This window comes from Myxine glutinosa, chromosome 2 (genome assembly GCF_964187855.1).
Source record: "Myxine glutinosa chromosome 2, kmMyxGlut1.1, whole genome shotgun sequence".
Lineage (NCBI taxonomy): Eukaryota > Metazoa > Chordata > Myxini > Myxiniformes > Myxinidae > Myxine > Myxine glutinosa.
In genome coordinates this window covers 249,768,370-249,783,281 of record NC_136262.1, presented here as the reverse complement: position 1 = coordinate 249,783,281, position 14,912 = coordinate 249,768,370, and the positions used below count along the sequence as shown (strand labels likewise).

The 14,912-nt window shown below is 50.1% G+C and overlaps 1 long non-coding RNA gene across 1 annotated transcript; it reads left to right on the top strand.

Moving 5' to 3' along the window:
• The first annotated feature begins 13,331 nt into the window (after positions 1 to 13,331).
• Positions 13,332 to 14,637, top strand: LOC144890733 (uncharacterized). The gene is made up of 3 exons (XR_013622504.1): positions 13,332 to 13,520; positions 13,997 to 14,192; positions 14,464 to 14,637. It is a non-coding gene; the product is annotated as an uncharacterized LOC144890733 (long non-coding RNA).
• Positions 14,638 to 14,912: the final 275 nt, after the last annotated feature.

Genomic DNA, 14,912 nt, shown 5'->3' with positions numbered 1-14,912 from the left:
TGCACCCTTCTCCTCACAGAAACACACCCACAGGATAACCGAATCCGGAAAGAATTCTCAAACTAAACATACAGCCGGTAGGGAGCATTATTTACAAGACTACGCTGCTATTTACACTACGATCCAGGACCTGTTTTTGGAGGAACACATGCAGATGTTATGCATAGAGAGAGCGCGCTTGCCAACATCGATACACCAACCCACGAGTGCTCTGTGGCCGACGGCCTTTAATAACGTGCAGAGCACCCTTCCCGAGCATCAAAAGCACCACCCCACCACCAATCGGTGCAGTCACCATTGTTCATTGGAATAAAAATAAATTCGACAACCCCTAACCCTGCAGGTGTCTCTTGCTCTTCTTGTGGTGCACTTGGTGGTAACTAAAAGTGGTTCACCTGTATGGCATAGGTGCCACGTTGACCCATAGGTCCATCCCCGGGTGGTGCTTGGCCGCAAACGACTGCGGTCCATTGTGGGTGGCCACAAACATTGCGGTCCATATGGTGTATCGATCCCGGCAGCAAACAGCGAAAGTGCAGGCCCACAACTGCGCAGCCAGCACCTCTCTCTCCTCTCTCTCTACCCCAAAGCCAGATCCTCGGAGGTGGGAGACAAAGGAAGAACAAGTGAGCAAGGTGGTAAGGGCGCAAAAGTGCACGCAATGTAAGGTGATGCACACTGGGGGCACATGGGAACCAGGTGAGACAGGTACGTTCCTATCGTACGCCCCCCCCCACCAGGTAACCTACATGGCCCCTCCCTTACCCCTTACTGCATCCACAAAACACAACACTACCCATAAACATCTACTTTACAAATCGACAAACATCCCTACTGTCTTCCCCGTTCCTCCCATAAACCAAATTCGTCTTCTCTCCCTCCTAACCAATCAAATTTGCCATTTTCAACTCTCATCAAAATTTGCCATCTCCAACTGCACATCAAAATTTGCCATCACCAATTCATCATCAGTCCCTCCTAAGGAGGGAGAGATGGAATCACCCCAATGTCTCATCCACGTCGTGATGCGTCTCACAATCCACACAGCAATTCATCTCCTGCAACAAAACAAAGAAAACACAGGTGTGGAGTCATCATCATCACCACAGGTAAGTGGCTGCGTATGGTGCGACAGGTTCATCAATCCTAACTATTTCCTAAATGACTTTAACAACTTTACACTACCCGGGGTCTCTCTCCGGCCAAACCATTGGCCCTCTTACACTATGGGTTCTAAAAACCAATTCCCATTGGCCAAACTGTGGTGCTCTTCAATTTGGGGTCTCACTCCCCCGATTCATCTCCCGGTGCCCTCGTACAATTTCTGGGCTGCGACGTGTACCTCTCCCAGTGGGTCTACCCACCTGCACACCTCCACCACTGCAGTTGCCTCCGAGCTTACCTGCTCCTTACCCTAACCTAACTAACTGGGGCAGGCCCTCTGGCACTCTCCCCACTCGGTGCCCTCTCTGGCACTGGGCTACCCGGGTCCGTCCTCCGGATCCTCGGGCCCCATCCACAACTCTACCGGCTCCCAGAGCCCACCTGCGGCCTCACCTGGCCGACATCCTCACAGTGGTGGAGTGCCCAACCAACTACACACACTAACAGGCTACACGCCCAGCCATTTCCACAACACTAATGCACCCATTCACAACACCATTCTGCAACCGCACCACAAATGCCAATATCCATCCACAATTTACCTGCACCCTCTACCTAACACTTACACTACCCGCCCCGGGTGCTCGTGAAAGGGGTCCACTCTTCCCCCATCCACACCTTCGCACCATGCACACCACTCCGTACCACTCACTCCAACTCTCTCCACACACCTGTACCAGTTGCACACCTGTGCAATCACACTTGTTCAATCCTCACACACACGGCATCATCTCAGCTAACTACTCCCTTCTGAAACTTGCGCTTCCCAGTCGTCCCTTTAAACTATTGCGCTCCCTCGTCATTATCATCCATACTAATCTACCTGCGTCCCCACTACAGGTATCAGTCACTAACTAATCTTAACGTTACCTAATGTCATCTTCGCTAGATCCCTACACACCATATCCTAACCCACCCGGGCTAGTTTTCACTGCCATACACCCCATAATCTATTGCTCCTTTGCCCCCCCACATGGGAAGGGTGGCAAGGATGCCATCCCACCACATCGGGGGCCTCTCACTACCAATTTTGCACATCAAATTTCAACAAATTAAAAATTTGCCAATCATCTGCCAATCACTGTACCATTACCAATCATCAAATTTCGCCTTTTTCTAATTTCGGGGCCAAAACACTAACCTCATCACCCAGTCTACTCACTACTGCCTCTCGGTGCGCCAATTCCTGTCCAAAGCCCGGCTTCGTAAAGCCAAGCAATGGATGCTGGTTGTTTTGTGCCAGCGGCTGGATGCGTCCGGCACTCGGTGCAGGGACGGGGGCTTACCCGGGCCGAGATCCCACGCATCACCTCGGCGTGGAGCCATCCCATGTCCCGATCTCGACCTGCCGGCACGTCTCAACAAAACGTGGTCGCCATGACGACCCTTCCTATCCAGCCGCCCGCTCCGCCTAGTGGAGCACGGACGCGGCCGTTCAAAGCGAGGCCCGGCACGCACCGAGGGCCCGATTCGGCTAGAAGTCGTTCTAAACTCTACCCCGTCTAACGTCGATGCTTCACCTGGACGCTTACACCCCGCAGCCCGTTCCTTGCTCACACATCCAGCCGTGCCCATGCTCCTCGTACCTTTCCTTACACACCCAGGTACTCTCATTCCACTCACAGCCTTGGTCACACACCTGACCACCGAACACTTTGGCACACATTCGTTGGTCGCACACCTCACCAACACACCGCTTCGCACCCCCTCCTCGGTCACCTCCTCTGTGACAATCACAGGTGTGCCCTCATTCGCACACCCAACCACGTGCCTCACCACCAACTCCAGCGTGCATTCCCACTCACGCTCTACCATTCCAGGTGTGCATCCTTCCATCCCAGGTGTACATCCTCGCTCACCTGTCACAACTAACTCACGCTCCATGTCACTCTCACTACTTTCACCTCCATTCCTGACAGCGCACTCACCCTTACTCTTGACAGCACACTCTTTCCCCATGCACCTGTCCGTCACACACCTTTCTCACGCACACTCTCCCGTTACACCCTCTGTAACACTCACCACAGGTGGACACTCTTCCTTACTTCTGACAGCGCACTCTTTCCTCATGCACCTGTCTGTCACACACCTTTCTCGCACACACTCCTGCGCACACTCTCCCGTCACACCCTCTGTAACACTCACCACAGGTGTGCATTCTTCCTTGCCTTTGACAGCGCACTCTTTCCCCATGCACCTGTCCGTCACACACCTTCCTCGCGCACACTCTCCCGTCACACCCTCTGTAACACTCACCACAGGTGTGCATTCTTCCTTGCCTTTGACAGCGCACTCTTTCCCCATGCACCTGTCCGTCACACACCTTCCTCGCGCACACTCTCCCGTCACATCCTCTGTAACACTCACCACACCGCGCTTCCATGTGCCCCCTCGCAAACGCGCTACGACCGACTCACTCTCGCCAGCACCCTCACTCCTTGGCACGCACTTTTTCCTCACACACCCCAGAGTCGGACTTTCTCGCACACCTCCTCTTTCGCACACCAGACCTGTCGCACACTTCACCAGTGGCCTCTCACGAACACCCGGGTCCATCTCGAACCCCAAGCCTCTTAAATCACCTGGCGCATCATACGCACGACCATATTGGTCACCACTTACACCGGGTCCTCTTCCTCTTCGCTTCTCCTCCATCACCTGCGAATCCCTCATCCGGTTAATGAGCACATCATCACGATCCAAACACAGACTTTGGACCAATTCTTTTACTTCCTCTTTTATCTCTTTGTTATCCCCTCTCCGTCGCTTCTTAATTTCGCTCATCCCTTCTTCCACTTCTTCTAGTTTCTGCTTCACCTCTTTTATGTCCCGGTACGTCTCCTCAAGCTCATCCTCTAAGGCTACCTTGACCGTTTCCAGGTGCGTCCTCACCTGCCGGTCCTTCGTCTCCATTACCTCTATCACCTCGTCCAACCTCGTTGTCAGTCCCTCACGTACCATCTGACATTCCCTCTTTGTCGCTATCAAGTCGTTTTTTATGTCGTTTTGTGTCGCTTTTAAACCTCCTAATACCGCAGTGTTCCTTTGAACCTGCTCCACTAACTCCGTCTGTCCCACCGTCAGCTGCTCCACCTCCTGCGTCAGGTCCTCTATGCCCCCTTGTAATTTTACAGTCCCCTTTCTCACCTCCTTCTCCATGTGCTCCTTACAGTGCCTCATCTCCTCGCGCACTCCTCCGACCTCCTCACTCACTCCTCTTCTGATCTCCTCTCCCATCACTTGCATCTCCTGCCCAGATGCCACCCTCATCTGCTCCATTTCCTCCCTGTGAGCATCCAGTTTGGTCTCTACCCCCATTCTGACCCCCTCTATCTGCTGCTCCATTTGTTTAACTTCCCTTTCCGCTTGGTCCCTCATGTCCCTCAATTTGCCTTCCATACTGTTTTCTAACCCCTCTAACCCATTTTTCACTCCCTCTATCTGATTCTCCTGGGCAGCCATTCTGTTTTCTACCCCCGTTAACCCATTTTTCACTCCCTCTATCTGATTCTCTTGAGCGGCCATTCTGTTTTCTACCCCCGTTAACCCATTTTTCACTCCCTCTATCTGATTCTCTTGAGCGGCCATTCTGTTTTCTACCCCCGTTAACCCATTTTTCACTTCTTTTATCCCGTTGTCTAACCCCTCAAAATTATTGTCTAACTTCCCAAATTTCTTGTCTAACCCCTCACCAGTACCCCTCGCTTCGTCCCTCATTACTCCCAATTGCTCACTCTGAGCATCCATCCGGTTCCCCATTACCCCCATTTGGTTTTCCAATCGCTCACTATTCTTTTCCATAAGGGCCGTCATTTGTATAAAAAAAAGTTCCAATCTTCCCAGCGGCGCTACTTCGGTCGCGGGCACGGTGACCAGCGAGGCGCCATTTTGCGCGCCCGCTTCTTCGTGCGTGACGGCGCTATTTTGCGAACCTGCCGCCCTCACTGCTTCGCTCTCCTCCTGTCCCTCATTTTGGTCCTGGATCGACCCTACCTCACTCTCCTTTACCGGACCCCAGCTGTCTTGATCCGCCATAGCGCGACTTTCAAAATTCGGTTTTTATTTTTTATTTTCGTAAAACAAATTGAAATTTCGCCGTTATAATTTCGCGCGGGAAACGCGCTCCGAATCGATTTTCCCTCCCAAAATTTGGGCCTAACTAATTTAGTCCCGGGTTCGAATTCCACTCCTCGACACCAATTGTTACAGACGTGGCTTGGATGTTATTTACCGAGCGGTTTTATGGTATGACCACGTCTGCACAAGTTACCCGATTGTGCCCGAACGTTGACGAATCGCGCTATGCTAGACCAATGAAGGAAAAAGAAGACACACGGCTGGAATTAATACGACACGACACCAGGGATACGGTTCTCAAAGGTTGTTATTACAATAATGCGGAAGGTTTAGATTACAGGGACAAGAGGGAAACATAGGAAGGTGGGCACTTAAACACACTTATATTAACCCCAACAGACGACAAATAAACGGGACAAGGCTCACTCACACGGGGTTTGATTGCAACGAAAGCGGGTAGCGATCGCTCCAGGTGCACCTGGAGCTCAGGGCAGGATCACGTACGGTCCAGTTTAAGAGATGCGGTGGAGGTATTGCAGCGCTCGAGGGGTGGCGACTTCTCTCTCCAGGCTGGGGGCGCATCTGACGTCACATCCGGCGCGTGGCCGCGTATATCCGGCGGGGAGTGACACGCCCTCGGCTCGTTAGCTCCGCCTCGTGGAATCGGCACGTTGCTTCTCATTGGGTGCGTGCGGGGGGGTTACTGGCTCCGCCCCCGACGAGGAGCTGACAGCCAGCCCCTTCGGGGTAACGCCGTGGAGCGTATGGTCATGGCGGGTAACCGAGCCGGTGTGAGGACGCACACTCCCCGCCCCTCTGTTGTTGTAGTCGTAGTTGTAGTTGTAATTGTTGTTGTAGTTGTTGTTATTGTTGTTGTTTGGGGAAGAAGATGGGAGGAGGTATGGGAAAGGTCCTAAACTCACTACTGATGCCATATAATCACATTCTGGTGCAACGAAGAGTCATAATTAATGGAAACGAGGCCTTAACTGACATAGATTAAGAATAACTAGGAAGATGTCCGAAAGTTGGCTACGTGTGGTGCGGTGGACCTGGGCACGACATTTAATGGGGGAATAAGGGGAAGGTCGGCTCTACTGATTGTTATTTACATGCAATGGGACTAGGGAATGGGGGATTGGGGAAAGTTGGGGAGTATTGGAGAAAATAGGGGAATATTTACAAGCGGATATGGAGGCCAAATTCCATATTCGCAACAATATATATATATATATATATATATATATATATATATATATATATATATATATATATATATATATACATATATATATTGTTGCGGATCTCTAACGTCGGCCTTCCCCTTATCAAGGGGGGATTAATCCCCTTGTCTTTTTACTAGCCGACGCGATCCCGAGGCTATCACGTTCCTTCCGGTTCGGTGTTAAATTCCGGTCGGTGTTAAATAGGGTTGTTGGTCGAATTAGTCCTATTACCTAAGTACTAACACCGGCCGTGAAGCAAGGAAATAACCCCACCCGAGCCACGGCGTTAGTGGAAACGCCGAGCGAAGCGAGCCGCAATTCGGGCCGTTATCAGGAACTAAACCCGACTGGAGCGGTTCTTAATCGTGCCACGCTTACCCAATTGAGAAATCACTAAGACGGTCGAATTTAAGAGGAAACCAGGAAGAACAGGTAATTTATTTACAATGGTATGGGAAGGAAGAGAAGTACACACTTTGTACAAATAAGAAGAGGAAGAAAAATAAAGAATGTACAGGGAAGAGGAAGAAGCAGATACACAGGGCAGCCTTATACAGTCTTATACTTATCCCTGGACACGGGCCCGTTCGCACTCAGACTCACTCACACGGGGATGTAGATGGTCGGGTTGAGGGTCCAAAGATGGCGTCCACAGCTCGTCCGGTCCCCGACTCGTACCGTGCAGGCGATGGAAGACGGCAGGCAGCTCTCTGCGTGACGTAGGCATGAGGCGGACAATTATATATCAGGGAAAGGTCGGTTGGCTGGCGATTATATTGCGTACGCAATAGGTGTACCAGCGCCTTTATACGCGCTCCCGGTATCGTTATGTACAATGTGCCACTCCCCCAATGATGTTACCAAAGCGCCTTCCACCAATGTCCTTCTGCCCGAATGCCAAGGCTTGGCTCCCCTCACAAGTCCTTCACAGCACTGCAGTCCTTCGCCAACCCTTTGTAAAGCGCATTCAATCCTTTCCGAATGCTTGCCACAGCGCATCTCTCCTCAAACGCATTCAGCAGAGGGCCCCGGCTCATAACTTGATACTGCAACTGACGAGCGCCTCTCCCTTCTCATAACCGATACTGCAACTGACGAGCGCCTCTCCCTTCTCATAACTCAGCTCTGTAAGTCCTTCTCGTAACTCAAGCCCACAACGATTGCAGTTGCGTCTGTCCTCCTAACTCAACTGAGGTGGGGGCCTCGCGCGAAGGGTTATATTGCCACGCCCATCGAACCCTCTGGAATGTCCAGCCACACCCTGTCAGGCGATGTCGCCTCAGCCCTGATTGGCTGTTGAGGGCTTACCGGCTCTGCCTCTGACGGCTGCTTGACGTGGCCACACCCCCACCCTTGCGCCCCGCCCCCTTTTCAGGCCTTACCTCATGGCCTTTGGGCTGGTTTGAGTGAGCAAGAGCAGCAAATGCTGCTGGCAAGCAAGCGTAACAAACTGCGAGGGGCAATGGGGTGCAGACAGGATAGGTGCAATGGAGTCGGTTGGAGGGAGGCTGCAAAATGGACGGGGCCTACTCTTATTTGTTTTACACAACGCAGATGCAACTATTGGAAATGGCCTTATCCGAAACACATACTATGAAATAACTAACGTTCTAAGGTGACCTACGTGTTGCATGTGGCCTAGCTATGGGGTGCAACCTTTAACCTTTAATGATGTTACCTGTGTGGGTTCTCAAAACCGCAACAATATATATATATATATATATATATATATATATATATATATATATAAATATATATATATATATATATATATATATATATATATATATATATATATATATATATTGTTACGGTTCGCGGTTAAGGATGGTATGTTTGCCGAGCGGAGGCCCCGCGACCTAACAGTTTCCCCGATTCACCCGATTCACTCGAACGTTGGCCGTATCGCGCCACAGATATTCAATATGGAAAACTCTAAAGTGACCGAATGCTAAGAGGAAGAAGAAGACGTACAGAAGAGTAACGGGATTTATTATTTACACACACAAGCAAAAGGGAGCAGTCACGGTTTGGTGTAGGGGACATGAAAAAGCAGGTGACACAGTGAAAATTACTAGCTTACCTAACAGGCTTAACTTATTCCCAGGGACAAGACAAAAGACAGACTACGAACACACTTACACGGGGAATGATGATAGGGATGGCAGGTGGATGGCTGGCGGGATAGGGAGGTCCAACTGGTCCTGCAGCACGATCGGCTCGTTGGGCAGCCGCCGTTCCTTCGCGGCCCTGCTCCAAACTGCCGTCCAGGCCCCACGCTGCTGTGGCTGCAGTTTCGGTGGCTCGAGCTGCTGTAGATGCAGTTTCGGTGGCTCAAGCTGCTGTGGAGGCAACCGCCACTCTTGTTACGGACCTCTCTTTGTCATGGACCTCTCTACGCAGCTCTCTCTTGGACCTTACAACTCCGCTTTCCTCTGACGACTCAGCTCTTTTCATGGACCTCACCACGCAGCTCAGCCCTGGTCACTCTTGCGCGCGCGCTTTTATATCGCCTCCGGCGATTAAGCCGCCGGCCTTCAGGACACGCCCATCGGTGTGCTCACCTCGGCCCTGGTTGGTCGCGCGACCCTCTGGCTCCGCCCTTGATGACGACGGGCGGGCACGCCTTTCTTCCCCGACCCAAGCACATGTTCAATGGCGGCTTTGGAGGGGATGTAATTGGCAAATTGAGGCTTGGCCATGACGAAAGGGGAAATGGAGGTTTTTGGGAATGGGAATGAAGGGAATCTATCTATTTCACTTGGTGCAATGGAGTGTCATTTTAATGGAAGACAAGGCCTTAATCTAAAACACATAATAAGGATATAAACTACTGAACAAGGGTTTTATCGTGTCCTTCAATGTGTGCTTTTATGGAATTAACTACCGGGACGCCCTTTGACCTTTACACAACACTGGAGGCAGGAGGGGCCAGACTCAAGCAATAATTCATAACAATTTCCAATACAATACAACACAATCAAAAAAATGCAATCCTCATATCCGCAACAATATAATTTTATATATATATATTGTAACGAATTTGAGAAGTGTAACGGTTTTGAGAAGTGTAACAATTTTGAGAAAGTGTAACGAATGTGAAAAGTATGGTTTTGTTGTGTGTAACACCCTCGTAGAGTAAATAAGGTCGAAGGACGTCCCCCTAGTTAATTCCATGAAACTTACACACAGGCCACGATATATCTTTTTAAATAGCTTATTTCCTTATTCTATGTAGGCTAAATATGTGTTTCCCACTAGATTGACTCTGCATTGTATCAAACGAAATAAGCGTAGGCCCCTTTTAATTTCCCCAATCATCTCCGCTCTCCAAAGTTCCTTTCAAAAGCGGTGTGAGTGGTGTTCAATCCCGCAAGCCGCCATTGCCCATGTGCTAATCTCGGAGAAGAGGGGGGTAGGAGCCGCCAACTCACAGGCGTGGCACGTCGTAATGATCAAAGGAGGAATCGGACAGCCCTAACAGCCAACCAGCACCGCGGTGAGCAACCCGGTAGGCGTGCCCTCGCAGCCGGCGGCTTGATTCCGACCCGAGTAATAAAAGCGACTGGAAGGGACTGCTTCACGAGAGGAGATGAGAGGAGAGATGAGCTGTGAAATGAGAGATGAGATGAGATGACAGGAGAGATGAGCTGTGAGCTGGGCTGTGAGCTGTGAGATGAGAGATGAGAGACGCTCCAAACCAAAAAGGAGAGGTACTTGGAGATGAAACAAGCTTTGGAGAGACGCGCTGAGAGGAGGGAGACGGCTCCACCAGAAGGAGAGGAGCAGGTGTGACCGAGCCAGCGCGTGACGTCCACAGCATCAGCAGCGTCGACGCGACCGAGGGTTTTCCCGCCAAAAAGGAGCTGCTACCTCCAGCCCTGCCGGTTGCAGGGACCTGACCCTGCCTCCCTCTCCAGCAACCCACCTCCGCCATTCCTGCCTGCAATTTCCCCCGTGTAAGTGTGAACGTCGTCTGTCCTAATCGTTGTCCTGGGGTTAAGTAAATTGAATAGTATAAGCTAACGATTCACTGTGTGACTGCTTCTTCCATCCATTGCTTGTAAATAACTTTGATCGCTCCTTCTTTTTGCTTGTGTGTATAATAAATCCTGTTATTCCTCCGTACTCTGTCTTCTTCTCTCTTCCTCTTTACATTCGGTCGCTTTAGAGGTTTCCCGATTGAATACCTGTGGCGCGATTGGTCAACGTTGGTGGAGTCGGGCTAATCGGGGATCCTGTAACGGTCGCGATTGACCATCCGCTCGGCCCAAAGTAACATCTTGTCCGCGACCCGTAACAATTGGTGTCTAGGAGTGGGATACGAGGCCCGAACCAAATTTTTTTTAAACGTGTAGAAAAAAATTTGGTCAAAATTACGAGCTGCCGAAATTTTGCTGTTTTATAAAACCCGAATTTTGAGATCGCGCCATGGACAATCAAGGCGATCGGATGTCGGTGGGGGAGATAGACGGGTTAGGGGTAACCCAGGACTTAGGGGAAGAAAGGGAGGAGGGGAGCAATGAGGAGGCGGTTGAGGGGGTATCAGACGCACAAATTGGCGTCCTCGTGCACGAGGCTTCAGGTGCACAAAATGGCAGCCTCGCGCACATGGTTATTGTGGCGCCAAATTTAGCCACGCCCGTGACCGTAACAGCGCCGCCGATGGATTGGGGCCTTTTTATGATCCAAATTAAGGCCCTTATGGATGCTCAGAGTGAGCAAATAAGGGCTCAGAGTGAGCAATTGGGGGTAATGGGGGGCAAAATGGGAGAAATGGGGGGCAAAATGGGAGAAATGGGGGAACGGCTAGAAGCTAAATTTGAGGGGTTAGACAATAATCTTAAGGGATTAGACAAGAAATTTGAGGGATTAGACAATGGGATAGAAGGGGTGAAACATGGGTTAACAGGGGTGGAAAATAGAATGGCTGCCCAGGAGAATCAGTTAGAGGGGGTGAAAAACGGGTTAATGGGGTTAGAAAATAGGATGGAAGACAAATTGCGGGAAATAGGGGAGCAATCCGCCCGGGAAATCGAACAGATGGGGAACCAGATAGAGGAGGTGAAAATCGGGTTAGAAAGTAAACTGGATGCTCAGAGGGATGAATTGGGACAGATGAGGGTGGTATCTACAAAAGAGATGGAGGAGATGAAAGAGGGGATACGACGAGGTGTGAGTGAGGATGTCTCGGGGGTACGCGAGGAGGTAAAGCGAGGCGAAAAGCGTATAGAGAAAGAGGTGAGGAATAATACGGCTAGGTTACAGGGGGGAATAGAGGGTCTGACAGAGGAGGTGGAACAGCTGACAGAGGGACAAACGGAGTTAGTGGAGCAGGTTCAAAGGAACACTGCAGTACTAGGAGGGTTAAAGGCGACACAAAAAGAAATTAAAAATGACTTGATAGCGACACAGAGGCGATGTCAGATGGTACGTGAGGGACTGACAATGAGGTTGGACGAGGTGACAGAGGAAATGGAGACAAAGGACCGGCAGGTGAGGATGCACATAGAGACGGTCACGGTAGCCTTAGAGGACGAACTTGAGGAGATGCAACGGGAAATAAAAGAGGTGAAGCAAAAATTAGAGGAAGTGGAAGAAGAGGTGAGTGAAATTAAGAAGAGACGGACAGAAACTAAGAGAGAAATCCAGGAGGAGGTAATGGAATTGGTACAAGGTCGGTGCTCAACTCATAATGTGATGCTCACTAACCAAATAAAGAGGTTGCGGGTGGCAAAGGAGGTGCGGAGACGAGGTGCCAAGGTGAGTGGCGATATAATCGGAAATGTACATGATGTGAGGGGAGCTTCAGTCGGCTTGGGGGTTGTTGTGGACCCGGGTGTTCGTGAGAGGCCGTTGGTGAAGTGTGCGACAGGTCTGGTGTGCGAAAAACGAGGTGTGCGAGAATGTCCGACCATGGGGTGTGTGAGGAAAAAGTGCATGCCAAGGAGTGAGTGTGCTGTCGAGAGTGAGTTGGTCGAAGCCCGTGTGCGAGGGGGTACATGGAAGCGCGGTGTGGTAAGTGTTACGGAGCAAGTAACGAAAGAGTGTGCGCAAGAGGATGCGCGAGAAAGGTGTGTAACGGACAGGTGCATGAGGAAAGAGTGCACTGTCGAGAGTAAGGGTGAGTGCGCGACCGAGAGTGGAGGTGAAAGTAGTGAGAGTGACACGGAGCGTGAGTTGGTTGTGACAGGTGAGCGAGGATGTACACCTGGAATGGAAGGATGCACACCTGGAATGGTAGAGCGTGTGTGGGAATGCACACTTGAGTTGGTCGTGAGGCACGTGGTTGGGTGTGCGAGTGAAAGCACACCTGTGATTGTCACAGAGGAGGTGACCGAGGAAGGGGCGCGAAGAGGTGTGTTGGTGAGGTGTGCGAACAACGAATGTGTGCCAAAGTGTTCGATGGTCAGGTGTGTGACCAAGTCTGTGAGTGGAATGAGTGTACCTGGGTGTGTTAGAGAAGGTACGACGAGGAGCATGGGAACAGCTGGATGTATGGGCAAGAAATGGGTAGCGTATGGGTGTAAGCATGCAGGTGAGGCATCGACGGTAACCGGGTTAGCGGTTAGAGCGACTTATAGCCGAATCGGGCCCTCGGTGCGTGCCGGGCTTCGCGTGCCGCGAGAACCAGCGGGGATCCGAGCCACGGCGGGTTCGAAAGGACCGCCGTACGCGATCCACGCTGTGCCTCGCTTGGAACGGCCGCGTCCGGGCTCCACTAGGCGGAGCGGGCAGCCCGATAGGAAGGGTCGTCATGGCGACCACTTTTTATTGAGACGTTCCGGCACGTCGAGATCGGGCAATTGGATGGCTCCGCGCCGAGGTGGTGCGTGGGATGTCGGCACGGGTAAGCCCCACTGATCTGTATATACTACTGGATAGCGGGTCGGGCGCTTGAGTTGAAGTCAGCGCCCGGCCACTGGACGCCATGTTGCCACTCGCATAAATTTTTCGTCAACACGCTCCGCTAACGTATTATGAAATGCCGGCTTGTGCTGCTATTAATTGCACAAAGAGACAAATACGAGGATGTGGAAAGACATTTCATCTGTAAGTACTGAAAATTAACATTTATTTGAGAATGTTTTATTTAAAAAACGTTGAATTTGAATGTTAAATTATGATGTTTGCACAACCGTGATCTGGATTCAAGTTTCAACTACTGAACTTCAGAACTAGTTTGACTCAACCGCAGAGTGCACAAAGTCACTGAGCCGGGACATATTTCATCAATATGCGGTCCCTCAGGGCTAAGTTTGACCCAAAGTCTTTATCTATATATAGTTATCGAGGACGAGTATAAATAGCATGGTCCCGTCTAATAATGTGTACCCTGGATGATTCAAAGTTGCAAAACTCAATGCAGTTAAACTTTGAAACCAATAACTGATTCTGTATAAGTACATGGTAATTGAGTGTTTATATGGCTAGTATGTTGAGCCTTACATATTGAATATGTTGTAAATTGTTGCTTCGAGTTGTACTTTCATGACTATCGGCTAATTTCTTGAAAATATTTTTTTCAGATTTCCATTCAGTCGTCCAGATGTTCTCCAGAAATGGGTTGTGAATGTGAAACGTGACAAATGGAAACCTTCAAAGAAGTCTGTCCTTTGCTCAGACCACTTTGATGACTCATGTTTTGACAGGACAGGTCAGACCACAAGACTCCGAGAAAATTCCCTGCCAACCATATTTGATTTTCCGACCCACCTGCAGAAGGTACATAATACAACAGTTTCATGTTGTGGTGGAGTAACTGAGATATAAATAGTGTCATGTTGTAGCTGTCACTGCCAGCAGTGATTTTCACACTTGTCTACTTACATGCCAATTGATGTGTCAAATATATAAATTTTGCAAACATATCAACATCAGCAACTTATCAATACTTTTCCACCATCTCTTTTCTCAAGAACATCCCAAATAAATAATCTTGTATAATTTCTTCGTTCATAATTAATTCTGATCTATTATTCTGATGGATTTCCAGGATGAAAGGAAGCGAAAGCCACCCAAACCACGGTCTTTCCCGCAAGAAGCACTGGTCAATCTGCAAGAGCCACTGGACAACACACCCAGTACATCAATCATCACCAGCCCATCAAAGCTTGCAGCAACGACTGGTGCTGATCACACATATGCTGTAACTGCCAGTCCACGGAGTGTGAAACATAAACTGGACTCTGTGCATGACAATCTTTGTAGCGTCAAGAAAAAGCTCAAATTGACACAGCAGAAATCACGTCGCTGCCGGAGGAAAGTCAAATCTTTGACCACAGTTGTTCAAGCACTTTGTGATGAGCAGCTGCTCTCTGAGAATGGAGCTGACCAGTTGGCAAAGACCTTCTCTGATGTTCCTTCTGGAATAATGGAAAGAATGCTCCAAAACAAGAAAAGTGGCAAGGTGACAAGGAAGACGTATCCTCCTGCACTCAGAGC